We start from the raw sequence: 15125 nt of genomic DNA, 5'->3' as shown, positions 1-15125 counted from the left end.
AATGTCACAGTTAAGGTAGTCTGTGTTAAGTTGTGTTAAATTGTGTTAAATTGTTAACACAACAACCAAAAATGTGCTTTGGGCACCGAATTCAGGGGCTTGGTGGCCCGTGCGGCCAGTGCTTAAAAATATTAGCGTCTATCTTTGTGCTGGGATAATTATGTTTATGTGTCCACAAATACAGGAAATTGTGTTTGTCTGCACACACACACACACACACACACACACACACACACACACACACACACACACACACACACACACCAGTGTTTTGTATTTTCCCAAACAAGCATGCCCACATATGTTCAAATGACTTACGGTGATATCGCTGAACTGCTCCATATATCCAATAAGCTACATGATTGATTGTGACTCTACAGCAACCATTAGAATCGCTCGCGAGTCTTTCTGGCGTCGTCAATCTTAATGCATATCTTCGGAGAAATACATATATAATAAAGAGATTCGCTGCTTAGATTATGAACTACAGTGCATTTGTGACAATAAGCAGTGAGAGTAATTGAGTGTTAGTTTGCATGTTAAGCGTTAGTTCTGCCTCAGAAATTTTTCCGTGACTATAAATAAATCTCTGTCTTGTTTTAGTGTAATGTCCTTGGACTGATGTGTGAAGAATGGTGGTGGTGCGTACATGTGTAATTGTGTATGAGACAAAAGACGGGGAGAAAAACAGTGACAGTGAGCGGGTGTATGTCTACATGCGGGATAAAGAGCGATAAAAGGAAAGACGGAAAGAAAGAGCCTTCGGTTTAGAGAGGATTTCTGTTTTTATACATAAGATAAGAATGATTTGAGAGCTTCAGATTGGGACCATTTTTGTGCTCCTCGTGGAAAAAGTTAGTCTGGATCCCTGGTTTGCTATCAGTGTGTAATGTGTGAGCGTGTGTGTGTTGAATCAGTGTGTGCATGCTGAAATGGTTTGCTTTCAGGAACAGGGTTGCAGCGGCCCTCTTCTCTCTCTATCAGCTCATCTCTCTCTCATCTAACCGACCACAGAGCGAGGGAGAGAGGGCACAGAGAGTGAGGCCATAGTCTTATTAGTGATAATGAGAGAGAGCCACTCTGCCAATTTACATCCGTAATCTGATATTACCTCCCGCCACCCGCGCCGAAGGAGCACACACACATACACACACACACACACACACACACACACACACACACACACACACGTGTAGTCAGGCGTGCACACGTTTTGCAGGCAGACAGACAGCGCAGCACACTCACACACATTTGAAATTAGGTATTCGTATTCATGAAAAAGAGCAGAACTGCTTTTGGGTGAAAACGACAGTGCTCCCTGAGGACAAAGGCAATATGCTCCAAAAAACAGAAATATCAAAACACTCACTTGACTGAAGGTAATGTTAGTAATGCTAACTAGGGCTGCTTGATTAAGGCAAAAGTCATTATCACGATTATTTTCGTCAATTATTTGTCGATTATTTAACACAATTACTCGTTGACTTTGGAAACGTGTATTTAGAAAGAACATTTTGTAACCCCCATGTTAAAGTTAAATGCATCAATCTGGTGCATTAAGAGGCTAGATCTATGAAGAATGTTGTGCTCTAGTAAAGAACTTTATCATAAACACATTGGTTGAATGCGGCACAATAATCATTCTATGTTGATTATTTTGTTTTCATAATTGATAGAAGCCAAAATCGTAATTGTAATTTGATTAATTTCACAGCCTTAATGCAACTGGAGTGCATTTCTATCAGTGTTTGTACTTTAACTCTTGAATGTGCTCTAGTATTTGCAGCAGGTTTGGAGTGCATTTCCTTTACTTTGTGCGTGTTTTCATTCTTGCGTGCATTTGCACAACTCAAGAATGCATGTTTACCAAATGTACATTTTTCAGCTAGAAGAGCCTTGTTTTTAGCTATATGACACTTCACTCTTGATGGCATCCCATATGCTTTTGAAAGGGTCCGAGACTTTGCTCAACCCATAGAAGAGCATGAAATTGTTCAACTAAAAATATGAAATCATCTAAATTAGGATGTACAGAGGTGTGTGCAAGCCAATTTTGTATATGAGAGTGAACAAAAACCTGCAGTTTTTTTTAGTTATGGACCTTCACAATGCGAAACAAACAAAACATCTGTAGGCTAAAGCCACAGTTTGTGACAACCAATCAAAATTCCTGACCCTTTTAAATACACATTGGTTACCAAGAGAAAAAAATCTCAGTTACTGACGTGCTAATTGTCTCAGGTGTTTGAGATTTGCTCCCCTCTTTTGATTGGCTGTTACAGCCTGTGGCTTTAGCGTAATGTTGTGTTGTTTCACATTGTGAATATGACGCCTGACGAAGGTCCGTGACTGAAATGTTGTGTCTCAGTGTTTCAAGTTATTTATGTCAAATGCATAACAATTACAGAAGCAGTTGTTGTCAATGAAAACCCCTGGGTCTCAAGCTCCCGCCAACAAAGCTAAATAAATATGTATAAAATAAAATCACACAAGTAAAAAAACAAATGAGAATCTAAGACATAAAATAAGTAATGAATAATGTACAGCAAGCCGATCATTGTTGTGAAATAAACCCTAATAGGGCGATAACCCGCTCGCTGTGCATTATCCCGTTTATTACACGGCTACTTAGAAATCAATCATTTGACGCAAAAATGGTCCTCTAGAGTCCGACATCAGAACTGCGTCCAAAGCAACAGTCTGTTATACACAGCAGCGGTCTGCTTTGAAGAAAAAACAGACCATAGAATAATGTCAATGTAATTGACCAATCAGAATGGAGTATTCAACAAAGCTGTGTAATAATGCAATTTAGAATATAGGGATAACATATAACGGAATAAGTGCTGTCAGTGTGCGTGAATTCAACCTTTTCCTTCACATGATTTCATTTTTCTTAGGTGCCTGTCCACCAGGTGTGCATTAGTCAACACTTACTTTGATATACAAGGGTGAACAACAGGTACACACACCAATGGAGCCATGTTACATGCAGCGACACACACACTACAGACAAACACACGTGCATTGAAAATTAAACATCACATTCAAGCTCTCATACACACAAACTCACAATAACGACATATGAGAAAATTCATCTTCGGCCTCTGTTTCTATATCCAGGAAACGGATGGATGAAAGAAAGCAGATTCTCTCTGCAGGCGAACACTGAAGGACTTGGTTGAACACGATAAGTCCTGGCAACATGTTCATGAATATTCCATCTACACTGGAGAGGCAAATCTCTCAATCACTCTCACTCCCTTGTGTTTCAATTAGATCCAAACCACCCAGAATCAGCTAATTGTCGTAAGCACTTAAGCATGTATGGCAGGATCCCTGCCGCCTATCCGCAGGCTAGAACGGTGACAGAGCATTATGCAAGCCAGAGGGGGAACCTTTTAGCTGTAACATCACATACCGTAATGTAATGTATAGCAGCAACTCTCTGAAATCAATTGCCTCCACTTCAGGCTTTACTTCTCCATACCCGCATCGTCACAACAGGACTTCTATCATGCAGACATGCCTGACATATGGATCTACAGCATTATCTAATAACAGCACATCTTGCTCTAATCTCATCTACTCAGCTCCCGAGCCTTAAAAAGCACATTTTTCTTAATGCAAATGAAGTGGAATTATGATTGTCATATAGGTGGGCAGAAATCTGCAGTATGTTATTCAACACACTGTCATCTGTTTGCAGTTCTTCTAATAAGTGTAAATGAGGTGACAAATATACAATTCAAATATGTTACAAATCTGTTTTATTGAAGAAAAGGTATCGAGGCAAGTCCAAGGCTTTTAAATGCAGATAGCAAGCAATTAACAGCCGGTATGTGTAGAGCCGCTTGCCATTTTGTGTTTGAATAAATATCTTCTTGATGTTGTGTATTTGAATCTAAAATTCGATGTAGTCACTTTGCCATCAAAAATAGTTTATTTCTAAGAGGTATGGGAGAGTGGAAATGTAATATGTAAATTGTGCCTGTTTAGTTTTAATTGATATGTGGAACTTGGGCCCCTAAATATACTTATGTTAACATGCTGCGTGTATGAAGCATAGACTGTATATAAGAAGTGGACGTAGTCACCGTGACGTCACCCATTGGTTTGTGGAGTACCCTTTTGAAGCCTTGAGTTTGGCATGTTGGCCGTCGTCATCTTGGTTTTTATCAACAAGAAGTGACACGAGAGGGTGGAGGTAAGTACAACCGAACACTAGATAAGACATTTTTAGGCGACCAAAAAGGTTATAATTAACTTTCATGACCTGAAAACACACTGTGAAAGGATTAAAGTTTTAAGACAAAAACACGGACAACTTCCAGACCGGACAACACCGTGGTAGCAACCTGTCAATCACATGGTAGCCACGCCCTAAAGCATACCCTGCTTCATGGTCTATTTGACTCTAAATGGGACCATAATTTACTAAATGAACATCATGCTGTATTGAAGAAGACTTAAAACTAGTGATTGAGACCATAAACTCATGTTTACAATGTTTACTGAGGTAATAAATCAGGCGAGAAGTAGGGTCATTTTCTCATAGACTTCTGTACAATCCGACAATTTTTTGCGGGAATATCAAAAATATCAAGTATCGTGATATTGTATTTTGTGGTAATGTATCAATTCTCAAAAACAAAGTACAGATTTTTAATTAATAGTTTACATGCAAAGATTAAGTCAGTAGTTTATTTCTTTTGCAAAGAGATGCGCCATCACAATGTATGTGCCCTCTCAAAGTAGTGCTATGATTTTGAATACTACAAGGACTGTGATAAATTTAAACTTTTAGTTTTCCTAAAATTAGACAAAAAAACCCCCGCAACATATCGCCTTGCTTACAGTATCGCAATATATCGCAATATATTGAATCGTAACCCCTGTATCTTGATATCACGATATGTATCGTATCATCTGATTCTTGTCAATACACAGCACTAGCTGCCGTAGAGAAGCTTTATTCTCAAGACTGAAGAAGACCCTTTTCATCCAAAACAGCACAAATCTTGGAGGTATTCCAGCCTCCTGTCAGCTTTCATCTGACTGCATTTATTTTGAACCATATGTAAATATGATATATGTGGAGAAAGACGTCTAGTCATCCGTCAGCATGCTGAGTCAGAGTCTGGCTTCAAATTGGGAGATCCATCACGTAAGAGAGAAAAACACATTAATTGGATTTAAAACAAATATGGTATGGTTTGAATGATGGTGCATATAACTTCTATGCTCTTGCTCGATCAAAAGGAAACTACCTACTACTACTACCGATTTCTAATTACTTTCAAGCTGTTCAAACTGACATTCTTTCCTCTAACATGGATGTCACATTTCAGAATAATCTCAGGGACCTTCTCACCTTTCAGTTTCCCTTTTGTTGGTTATAAAGTAGATGTGGACTGATACTGGATTTTTAAAGGCCGATATAATAACGAGCAGGAAAAAGCTGACAGCCGATTAATTGGCCGATATCCTCTTTACTTCTGCAGCAGTCTAGTCGGCTATTTTTGCATACACCATATTTAATAAATCAGTTTTTCGTCACTTTGAATTTAATCAATAGTAAGAGGAATATGTTCTATTTATTTTAGGGCTGTCAATCGATTAAAATATTTAATTGTAATTAATCGCATGATTATCCATAATTAATCGTACATTTATTATCTGTTCAAAATTTACCTTAAAGGGAGATAAGTCAAGTATTTAATACACTTATCAACATGGGAGTGGGCAAATATGCTTGCTTTATGCAAATATATGTATATATTTATTATTGGACTTGACTATGACTTGCCCCAAACTGCATGTGATTATCATAAAGTGGGCATGTCTGTAAAGGGGAGACTCGTGGGTACCCATAGAACCCATTTACATTCATATTGAGGTCAGAGGTCAAGGGAACCCTTTGAAAATGGCCATGCCAGTTTTTCCTCGTCAAAATTTAGCCTAAATTTGGAGCGTTCTTTATCCTCCTTCGCGACAAGCTACTATAACAAGATTGGTACCGATGGATTTCTTAGGTTTTCTTCATTGTAGCTTTTAAACTGAGCCCGCTACAACCTAAAATTGCAAGTTGCGTTAATGCATTTAAAGAAATTAGTGGCGTTAAAACAAATTATTATCGCCTTAACTTTGACAGTCCTAATTTATTTACAATGTGCAATTCGCTGTTCTGTGGCGTATGACGGGCCAGGATTACTCCTGTTGCGCTTCCCGTTACATCGTTAAATGCCACTCTCACAAACCATTAATGTTTGTCCATATTCCCGGGGTAAGGAGGATCCTTAAGTGTGCGATTTCATTTCATGAATGGATAGTTACATAGCTGGATTATTTGGAAGGGAGAACAACAAATTGGTAAATTAAAGTAACAGTTGAAGGATTTATTTTCCTCCCTGTCTGCCTGTCTTGTATCGGGGACAGTGTTGCGTTATATATTCGAAAGATCACTTTTTCTTCTTACCCTCTACCTTGACTTTATGTACGTAGCCTCTTTGTGTGCGCAGCCATTGGCCACTATCGGAGCCCAGTTTGACGATAATTTGTAAAACGTCCTATTGGCGCTGATTAATCGGTCTACTCCCATTATAAAGTAAACCTGTGACCTCCAAATCCGTCTTAATCTGATGCTCTCCATTCTACGGTTTCCTTTTAGCATTAACCCTCGCTGCATTAACCTTACTTAGCGTCTCAAAGTGCCCTGAAACCTCTTACCTTTGAGTGTGGAGAAAAAAAAAATAGAGCTAACCTAAGCATTGTGCCTGTGTGTGCATTGACTTCTACTTCTCCCTTTCAATATTATGTACGCTGTCTGTCTGCCCTGCACACTGCCAATGCACCGTAGCACACACTCTTTCTCACCAATTACCTGTCTGTATCTCTCCGTCTGTGTTGTGTGATTGAGGGAGGGTGCGAGAGCAAGAGAAAGTGAGGCTATGTGTGTGTTTATGTGTGTGTGAGTGTGAGCATACCTGCATATGGGAGTGCATGTGTAAATGTGTGTGTGTGAGAGAGAATGTGTGTCTGTGTCTCATTCTTCTGCCTCTGTTTCCCCTCCGGATCTCATGTATAATTTATGGTCCTCATGAATATGCTAATTAGCCAGTGTGCAGGGAGAGGTGAGAGGGCTTCCCCTATTCTATTCTTACATTCGTCTGATGAGAGAGGGAAAGAGAGAGGGATGGAAAAGAGAGAGAGAGAGAGAAACTGGGAAAGTGTGCGTTGCTGCTGGAGAGGAAAGGGAATAAGTGAACGAGGGGGGAAAGACGAAGGGCAGAGAAGGAAAAACGCTGCAAGGAGAGTATGTGGAAATACATTTATGAAATCCCCGGCGTTCGACAAATAAGCATTGTGGCAATATGGACGGTGGCGAGCCCATGTTGTGCTATATTGTGTTGGAGACAAATGAATCACCCATGCTGAGGGGACGTGGAGAGGCGAGATTGGAAGAGGTAGTGAGAGAAAGTGGGAGATGAGAGAGGGGGAAAAATAAGGGAGAAATAGTTGTCATTGTTCCATCAGCATTTCAGTCGTGTTTTTTGAAAGGCTAGACAGGCAGGCAAATAGGGCCGTTATTCCAGTTTCAATTGCTTCTCCCATAAATAGATGATAGGTGCCAAGTTTCTGAAGAGACGCTGAAAAACACCCTTCTGAGTATTGCTCTAGACAAAAGGCAAAAAAAAAGGAGGGTGACGCAAGCCCCTTAGCACTAATCAGATAAATTGCAGCGAAAGAGAGGTAGAAGGTAGAGAGATTAATCCAATAGCTAACAAACTAGCAAACTAAACATCAAACGCTTCGTCTTCAAAGTTGCGTAACATGAAAAACCCTTTAAACCACATCAAAACCCTCACAGACAGCTGAGGGAAGATCTCACTCTCCTTTCTTCTCTCTTTCTCTTGAACTCTCTGTCAGTCTATCTGCAAGCCTCTCTCTCTCTCTCTCTCCCTCTCTCTCTCTCTGTGTCTCTCTCTCTGTCTTCTTGTCTCACACTCAATCTCTCTCTCTGTCACCCACCCTGTCTCTCTTCTTCTTCCGTCTCTCTCCCCTCTGGAGTTCATGAGGAGTGAGTCTCATGTGAAATAGTGCATGACATGCAGTGCGTGTGCGTTTGTACATGCATGCCGGTGTGTGCACAGTGTTTGCATGAATGCATGCAGTTTGTGCGTGTGTGTGTGTGTGAGGGGAAAATCTGGCCGTGTGTGTGTGTGTGTGTGTGTGTGTGTGTGTTGTCTTCCCTCCTGGCAGCCTCTGGGTAGAGGGAGCATTCCAGCGGGCAGCTCATGATTCAGCATCTGTCGCCCAGCTTATGTAAGAGAGCAGACACAGGCTGACTGACTGACTGGATGGATGAATGGCTGAGTTACTGACTGACTGACCAACTGACTCAGTGAACAAACTGACTGATTTGCTGGCTTTCAGACTGACAAAAAACTGGCTGGCTTGATTGACTGATCAGCTGTCCAGCTTAGAACGGGAAAACCATTTTTAGATTATTGAAACTTACAAAGACTAGACACCCACGTAGCCACGTCCATCAATATAAACACATTTTTAGTCTTGACAGTCAGAAGGAAGCACATATTGAAGTAAATGAAGAATAGAACACAGTGAACCACAGGTGGACTTGCTCTGTGTTCAGACATGAATGTAAAAGCCATTTTGAGAGGCAGCACGTTTGCATACAAAGTCAAAGGTAAGAGGCGATTAGGCGCCAATATGCCTAATCTTAGTGAGGACACGTCCATGCAAGTTGAAAATCTGATACGAAATGTGAACGAAAACTGATACTTGACGGTCCTCGTTTTTCTACAGTACCGCGGGTCAGGGCCCGAGACTAATGGCGTCACGCCATCCCGGGGACGATAGAAAATTTCCCTGATAATGCTACATTGTGAACAACAAATCGGTGCTGAAATCGGCAGGAGGAGAACCAGTAACTTTAGCGGTTAGCAGCCGGTGGGCAGCGCAGTCCTGCTTGGTTAAATAACAGAGCTAACATCTAACGTTAACAAAGGTTGCATTGAGTACATTGTGATGCATTCAAGCTCTATTCAGTAGAAATGACTAGTGGGTGAAGGTAAGTTACAACGTCATCAAGTTGTGTTCAAATATAATCTTGTAAACTTTAGGTTTTGGTGAGAAACTTGTGTCGGACCATGGGGGATTAATAATAAAAACGGTAAAAAAGGAGTGTATGTTGAAGTATATGGGATTTATTGTTTTGTTTTTGTTTTTTACAGTGGTATCGAATTGGGTATCGAGAATCGTGGCATTTCACTGGTATTGGTATCAACTACAAAATTTCCGGTACCGTGGCATCCCTAATGGGAAGATGCAATTAGGCGCGAATATGCGAAGACGCGTCCACGCATGTAGAAAATGTTTTGAATTGAATGAAAAATGTGCTCGTATCCTGGGGCTTTATGAATCAGCCTCGTTATCTTACAGAGATGAGGGGGGGAAATTGCGAATACACTTTTAGAGTTGCATATTATCCTGGTTACCCCTCTCTTCTTTTCCTTCGTTTCCTGTCAATCTGCACACTGTCAACTATCAAATAAAGGAGGTAGTTGCATAGATAGTCAACCCCAGAATTACTGTGAGACTGAATTCTGATGTGTTCCTGTACCAAAACAGAAATCCTTTAAAAAAAAACCTGTTTGTCTCACAAATGTATGCAGGGATTTGCAAGCAAAAGGCAAGAAAAAAATGGAGGAAAATGTAAAATTGTGAAACTCTGCAGAGAGAGTTGGAGGAGAGAGATGAACGTCAGGTAAGCTGTGGCTCTGCACTGAAACTCTTACTTGAATCATAAAATAATACCCTCTCCCTTGCGAAAGACCACATTATTTCACAGTTTTCTTCCTACATTTTTTCCCCAAAATCTTTAAACACCACACACTGTAGTATTTCATCTCCCAACGGCCAACAACGATTGGCCAAGACTGAAATGCCCTTGGTCCAACTTGGTCTGCTTAGTTGTGATGTCTAAATCTAAGGGCACTGTTTAAACTATCTAGAGCGCAAGTGCATGTAATCCTCCGGAGATGCATTACGAACAGATGGGCGCAAGTACTACCTACACAACGTGGGTGCTGGGCGTGAAAATGACAACTGCGTCGGGCTGAAACTAGTAATGACAATTGCGCCTAGGACGACCAGGTGTCCCACTTTACGAGGGACTGCACAGCATTTTATCCCTTGTCCCACATATTTAGACGATGTCCCACATTTTCATTGGCTGTAGTTTTCAAAAGTCAAACCACTGCAGGACAGACGCTTTTTTTTAAAAATGGCTTTTATCCAATGGCTTTGAAGAAAGCTGGGAAGGCTGTCATCACGGGGCCGCGTTTGCTGTCAAACTGCGCAAACGTGGGTCAAGTGAAGTGCAGGTTAACGCTTCACCGTCTTTGCTATAACAGAGAAAATTGCGAGTCAACGCAAAGTCACAAGCTATGCAGATTTAGGCGGAATATGATGGAAACTACCACGAAGAAAAGGAAGAGCAGCTACAACAAAGACTGTGAAACTACTTATCAGTATTTATAAGCCGGTGGAAGGCGATTCTCAGAGTTTTTTTGTGAAATTTGCCAGTTACTATTCAATTTCACGCAGTAGGGAATGCGACATGAAGCGACACAGTTCATGTGAGTCTCACAAGAAACGTCTCAAAAGGAGATGTGCCGATCTATATGGATGCATTCGGGCGAAGCATAGAGATGTTACAAGATAAGGGGCAGAATAGAAATGTTTATTATTTAAGTTAAATAGACATTATATCAAAATTGTAGACTCCCTCTTAGACTTGGTAATCTTGGTGTCCCACATGGTCTCACACAAACATACTCTTTGTCCCACATTTGGTTTGTTGGGATCTGGTAACCCTAAGTGTAACTGAGCCAACAATTGTAACGTTTGTTGCCTACCTAGTTGACTCACACCGGCTTAGTGATGCTGACCAACTAACTAGTCACCCTCCCGACATGACAGCTGTCAGGCTAACTGACTCACAGGAGGACTGAAAGGTACGCTGGCTGCCTGGATGTCTGATTAAACGTCTGATTGGCTGGCTGCCTGGCTGGCTGGAGTCAGGCGAGCAACAGAGAGAAGAGAGAGAGAGAGAAGAGAGGGGAGCACAGAGGCAAACCAGAGTTCATTACAGTAAACTTGGAGAGGCAGTGGTGGTGACAGGTTGAGAGAGAGTGCAGAGACGGGAAGAAATTGAGAGTGGCGTGAATACACCGAGCCCCCATGCAAATAGATGCAGTTACCTAGATGGCCTGCTCCTTATACAGATACAATAGAATCACAAAATGGAGAGAGTAGCAGGTAAAAACACACACACACGTAGAAAAACATTCAGTTGCACATGCACACTGTGTGTGAGGCTGAAGGTTGTCAGTGGCCGGAAGCACAGTGGACAGACTGGACAGAGATGGAGGGTGAAGTTGTGAGTCTAAGAACAAGAGAAAGACGGTAAGAAAGAAAGATCAACAAGAAATGAGGCAAGTTGAAGCAAACTGGAAAGAGGAGATAGTGTTCAGCAGTGTGACCTTCAGTGTCGGGCTGTGGGGAGGATCAACCAAGGAGACAAGGGTGGCTTGGCAAAGTCACTCCTACACACACAGGGCTCACTGGCAGACGGGGTCAGGCCAAACAAACACACACACACACACACATACAAAAAACACACACACACAAAAGCACCTCACACCCAGAGCTAGCAGGTACTCAGCCAATAGATATGAGGTGCAATAACACCCCAATGTGAGTGGGCTCCTCTCGTCGCTTTACAAAAGAACACAACACATGCACACGTGTACACACTGCGCTCTCCAGTTCACACATCTCACTTTAGTGGCCACAGACAGAGGGAGGAGAGGAAAGTAGAGGAGGAGGGGGTGACAGCGGGAGTGAAAAAGAGAGAGAGAGAGAGATGAAGAGCAAGAGAGGTGTCGCCTCTCCTCACTGATCCCTTATGCTAAGAGGGATTTGCATACATTTTTAATCAAAGCAAATTAGATCATAACCAAATTAAATCACGCTTTCCAGCCGCCCCCTTCTCTGTCTGCCTCCTGTTCCATCCACCCACCTATTCCTCATCATTTAATTATAGTCACTAATAGGTATGGTTAGACAGACAAAAAAACCTCTGCACATATGGAGCTAATTGACAAAAAAATATATATATGGAATATGTCTTTGTGGCTGTTAAATTCCATCTAGTAAGAATGAAACTGGATTTCAACATACGGTAAGCAAAACTAATTTTACATTAGCCGCCTTGGCAGTGTTCAGTGTCAACTGTCAGACGTGTACCGACAAATACATAGCAATAAATCTAATTGAAGCGCACACACAGAAGCAAGCACGCACGTTGGCGAACAAAACAGTCACCCACCACAGAAACTAGACACCTCCTCCTACATTCCTTTCTACACCCTATGCTGCTTAACAGATTGGTATCGGCCCCCATTGCTGGCTACTGCCCATTACACAATGTGACTTCCTACTGTTGTCCGATAACTCAATCACAACTCTGATATAGGCAATCATCACGAGGTCCACCTTCTTCCCCGGCCCAAACACACGTTGCCACAAACACAATTTGTCTCGATTTCTTCCCCGATGAAAAGAAAAGAAATCCTCGCCCAAAGTATGTGCCAATTCACACACACACCTACATGGATGCACAATAACACACACGCACATGTATGTGCATGTCTAAGTGCAGTCTTTCTTTCTCTGTCACACACACACACACACACACACAGGTGCCTGCAGGCCTGTTTGAGATGCAGACTCTCATGTCCCAGTAAATGATATTAAAAGTCATATCATGAATAAATCAGCAGGCAGGGCCCCAACGTCTCCTTCATGACACATTCACATACAGTAGACGGAGGGAGAGGAAGATAGAGAGGGAGGGACACGGATGCCATCAGCACAATGCATACTAGCACACAAGTGGGCACACACTGATGAATACACTCATACTGTAAACTAGGGCTGCAACTAACAATTATTTTGTTTTGTCTGACAAGCAGTCAAAAAACCCAAAGATATTCAGTGTATTGTCATGGGACAAAGAAAGGCAACAAATCCTCACAATCAAGAAGCTGGAACCAATGATTTGTTGGCAATTTTGCTTGAAAAATTACAACAATATGCTTGCAAAGCGCCTCATACTGTTGTTTTAGCTTGTGATAGCAAAGTGAAATATATACTGTACATACTTAAAGGTACAGTGTGTAGGATTTCCTGGCATTTAGTTGTGTGGTTGCAGATTGCAACCACCTGAGTACCCCTCCACTCACTCCTCCATTTCAAAGACTGCGATAATGTGAGCCACCGAGTGCAAAACCGTGGTAATGCTACTCGCCTGGTTCAGAGGCCATCCTTACCATAATAACACTACTTTAGGAGCAACAGGTTCACGTTACCGCAGTTTCACAAGCCAGTCGGAGAACTACGGTGGCCTTCAGGTAACGTAAAATAAGCAAAAGGCTCTCTCTAGAGCCAGTGTTTGATTTGTCCGTTCTGGGCTACTGCAGAAACATGGCGGAGCAACATGGTGGACTCCGTGAAGAGGAACCGCTCCCTACGTAGATATAAAGGGCTCATTCTAAGCTAACGAAAACACAACGATTCTTAGCCTTCCTTCAAATGAAACTTGTGAGCTTATGTTTACAACATGGGAAGACGTGTGCACAATATGCTTGGCTTTCAAGTGGTTAAGTCGTGAGCACATCGCTGCTAAGCAACGGCAATATTAACGTTACTGTTGCCGTCTAAAAGCCACAGAGGATAACAATTTAGCAGGCTAGCAAGTGGGTGACATCATGCAGGAAATGCAAAGGCATAATGACAGAGGAAAAAGATGAAGCCATCGGGAATATCAACATTTTCCTCAGATATATTATAAAATTACAAAGAAAAACAATATATAACTAAAATTACAGTATATTTGTAAATATAAAATTCACTTCCAAGGCCTCCGCCATTTCTGGCTTTCCGAAACTTTCCACTTACGAGGTCGTGAATATCACATGAGGGGGGCGTTCATATGGGCTCTCCTAGTGAACACGGCAAACCCGACCCCATTTGAAGGGCACCATTAGATTCAGGTGATTATACACTAATAAAAACAGTTCTGAATATTATATTCCATTTCCGCTAATAGATCCCCACGAAATGTTACACACTGGTCCTTTAAGTGAACAAAGCAGGGACACATCTATGTTGAGTCTGCCATAAGATTCTTCATTAACAGGTTAAACTCACCTGGAGACCAGCTCCTGCTGCTTTAAGCCATTTTTGAGTTCCATTAAGATGAAGTTCATGGAGGCACTTTCGGCCCATTCCAGCTCTGACCTGAGGGAGAAATATGAGACACAAATCCTGGGGCTATAAACAGTCATTTCCACAGTGCACAAACACTTAGGAGGCCTTGTAGATTAAAGAAAAAATGCTTAAATCGAGGCATTTTAAATCGGACTCTAATGCTTAAGGGCGTGATTAACAAAATGTTTTTTTTTTTCTCAACATCTTGCAGCAGTTGTTGGAAACTACAGAGATAACTTGAGGGTTCATATACAAATGTTCAGTCTCAGTTGACTACATTTGAGACTTTAGGCTTCAGGTGACTTGGTGCTACACACTAGAGTTTCTTACCTGTCCAACAAATATCAAGGAAACTTCATTGCACAGGAGGTTTTGGTAAGCAAACAGAGCACATGGTGGGTAGTTCAGGGAACCTGGGATTTGGAGAATCCCCAGCCAAATGCACGTGTCTTCTTCTTCTTCTTCTTCTTCTTCTTCTTCTGTTTTTAGAGGCAGTTTGCATTATATCCAAAACCTGCCTGTTTTAAAGGGACTGTTTGTAACTTTCAGAAAATGCTTGTTAACAGCGACACCTGTGGTCGTTAAGTCAACGAAAGAGAAACGTTTTCGCCTCCTGACCGCGGCCGGAGAGAGACACCGGCACCCGGTCGGAGACGATAACGTTTCTCGCTGCGGAGCCCCGTCACTTCACCAGACACGGGAAACATCTGTTGGTCTGGAGGAGCTGCAGCATTTATTTCTGCACAAACATCCACTGTACATTC

The 15125-nt window shown here is 41.8% G+C and overlaps 1 protein-coding gene across 1 annotated transcript in view; it reads right to left on the bottom strand.

Moving 5' to 3' along the window:
* The window catches only part of LOC119497354 (polycomb protein SCMH1), an 81118-nt gene extending 66313 nt beyond the window's left edge, over window positions 1–14805 (bottom strand). Inside the window, exons 1-2 of the mRNA XM_037785426.1 lie at window positions 14692–14805; window positions 14302–14391 (exon numbers count right to left, since the gene is read on the bottom strand). The gene's annotated coding sequence lies outside the window, so the exon portion shown is untranslated. The remainder of the gene's footprint in view (window positions 1–14301; window positions 14392–14691) is intronic.
* Between the last annotated feature and the right edge of the window lie 320 nt (window positions 14806–15125).

Source organism: Sebastes umbrosus, chromosome 11, assembly GCF_015220745.1.
Source record: "Sebastes umbrosus isolate fSebUmb1 chromosome 11, fSebUmb1.pri, whole genome shotgun sequence".
Classification (NCBI taxonomy): domain Eukaryota; kingdom Metazoa; phylum Chordata; class Actinopteri; order Perciformes; family Sebastidae; genus Sebastes; species Sebastes umbrosus.
This window is presented reverse-complemented; position numbering and strand designations above follow the sequence as displayed.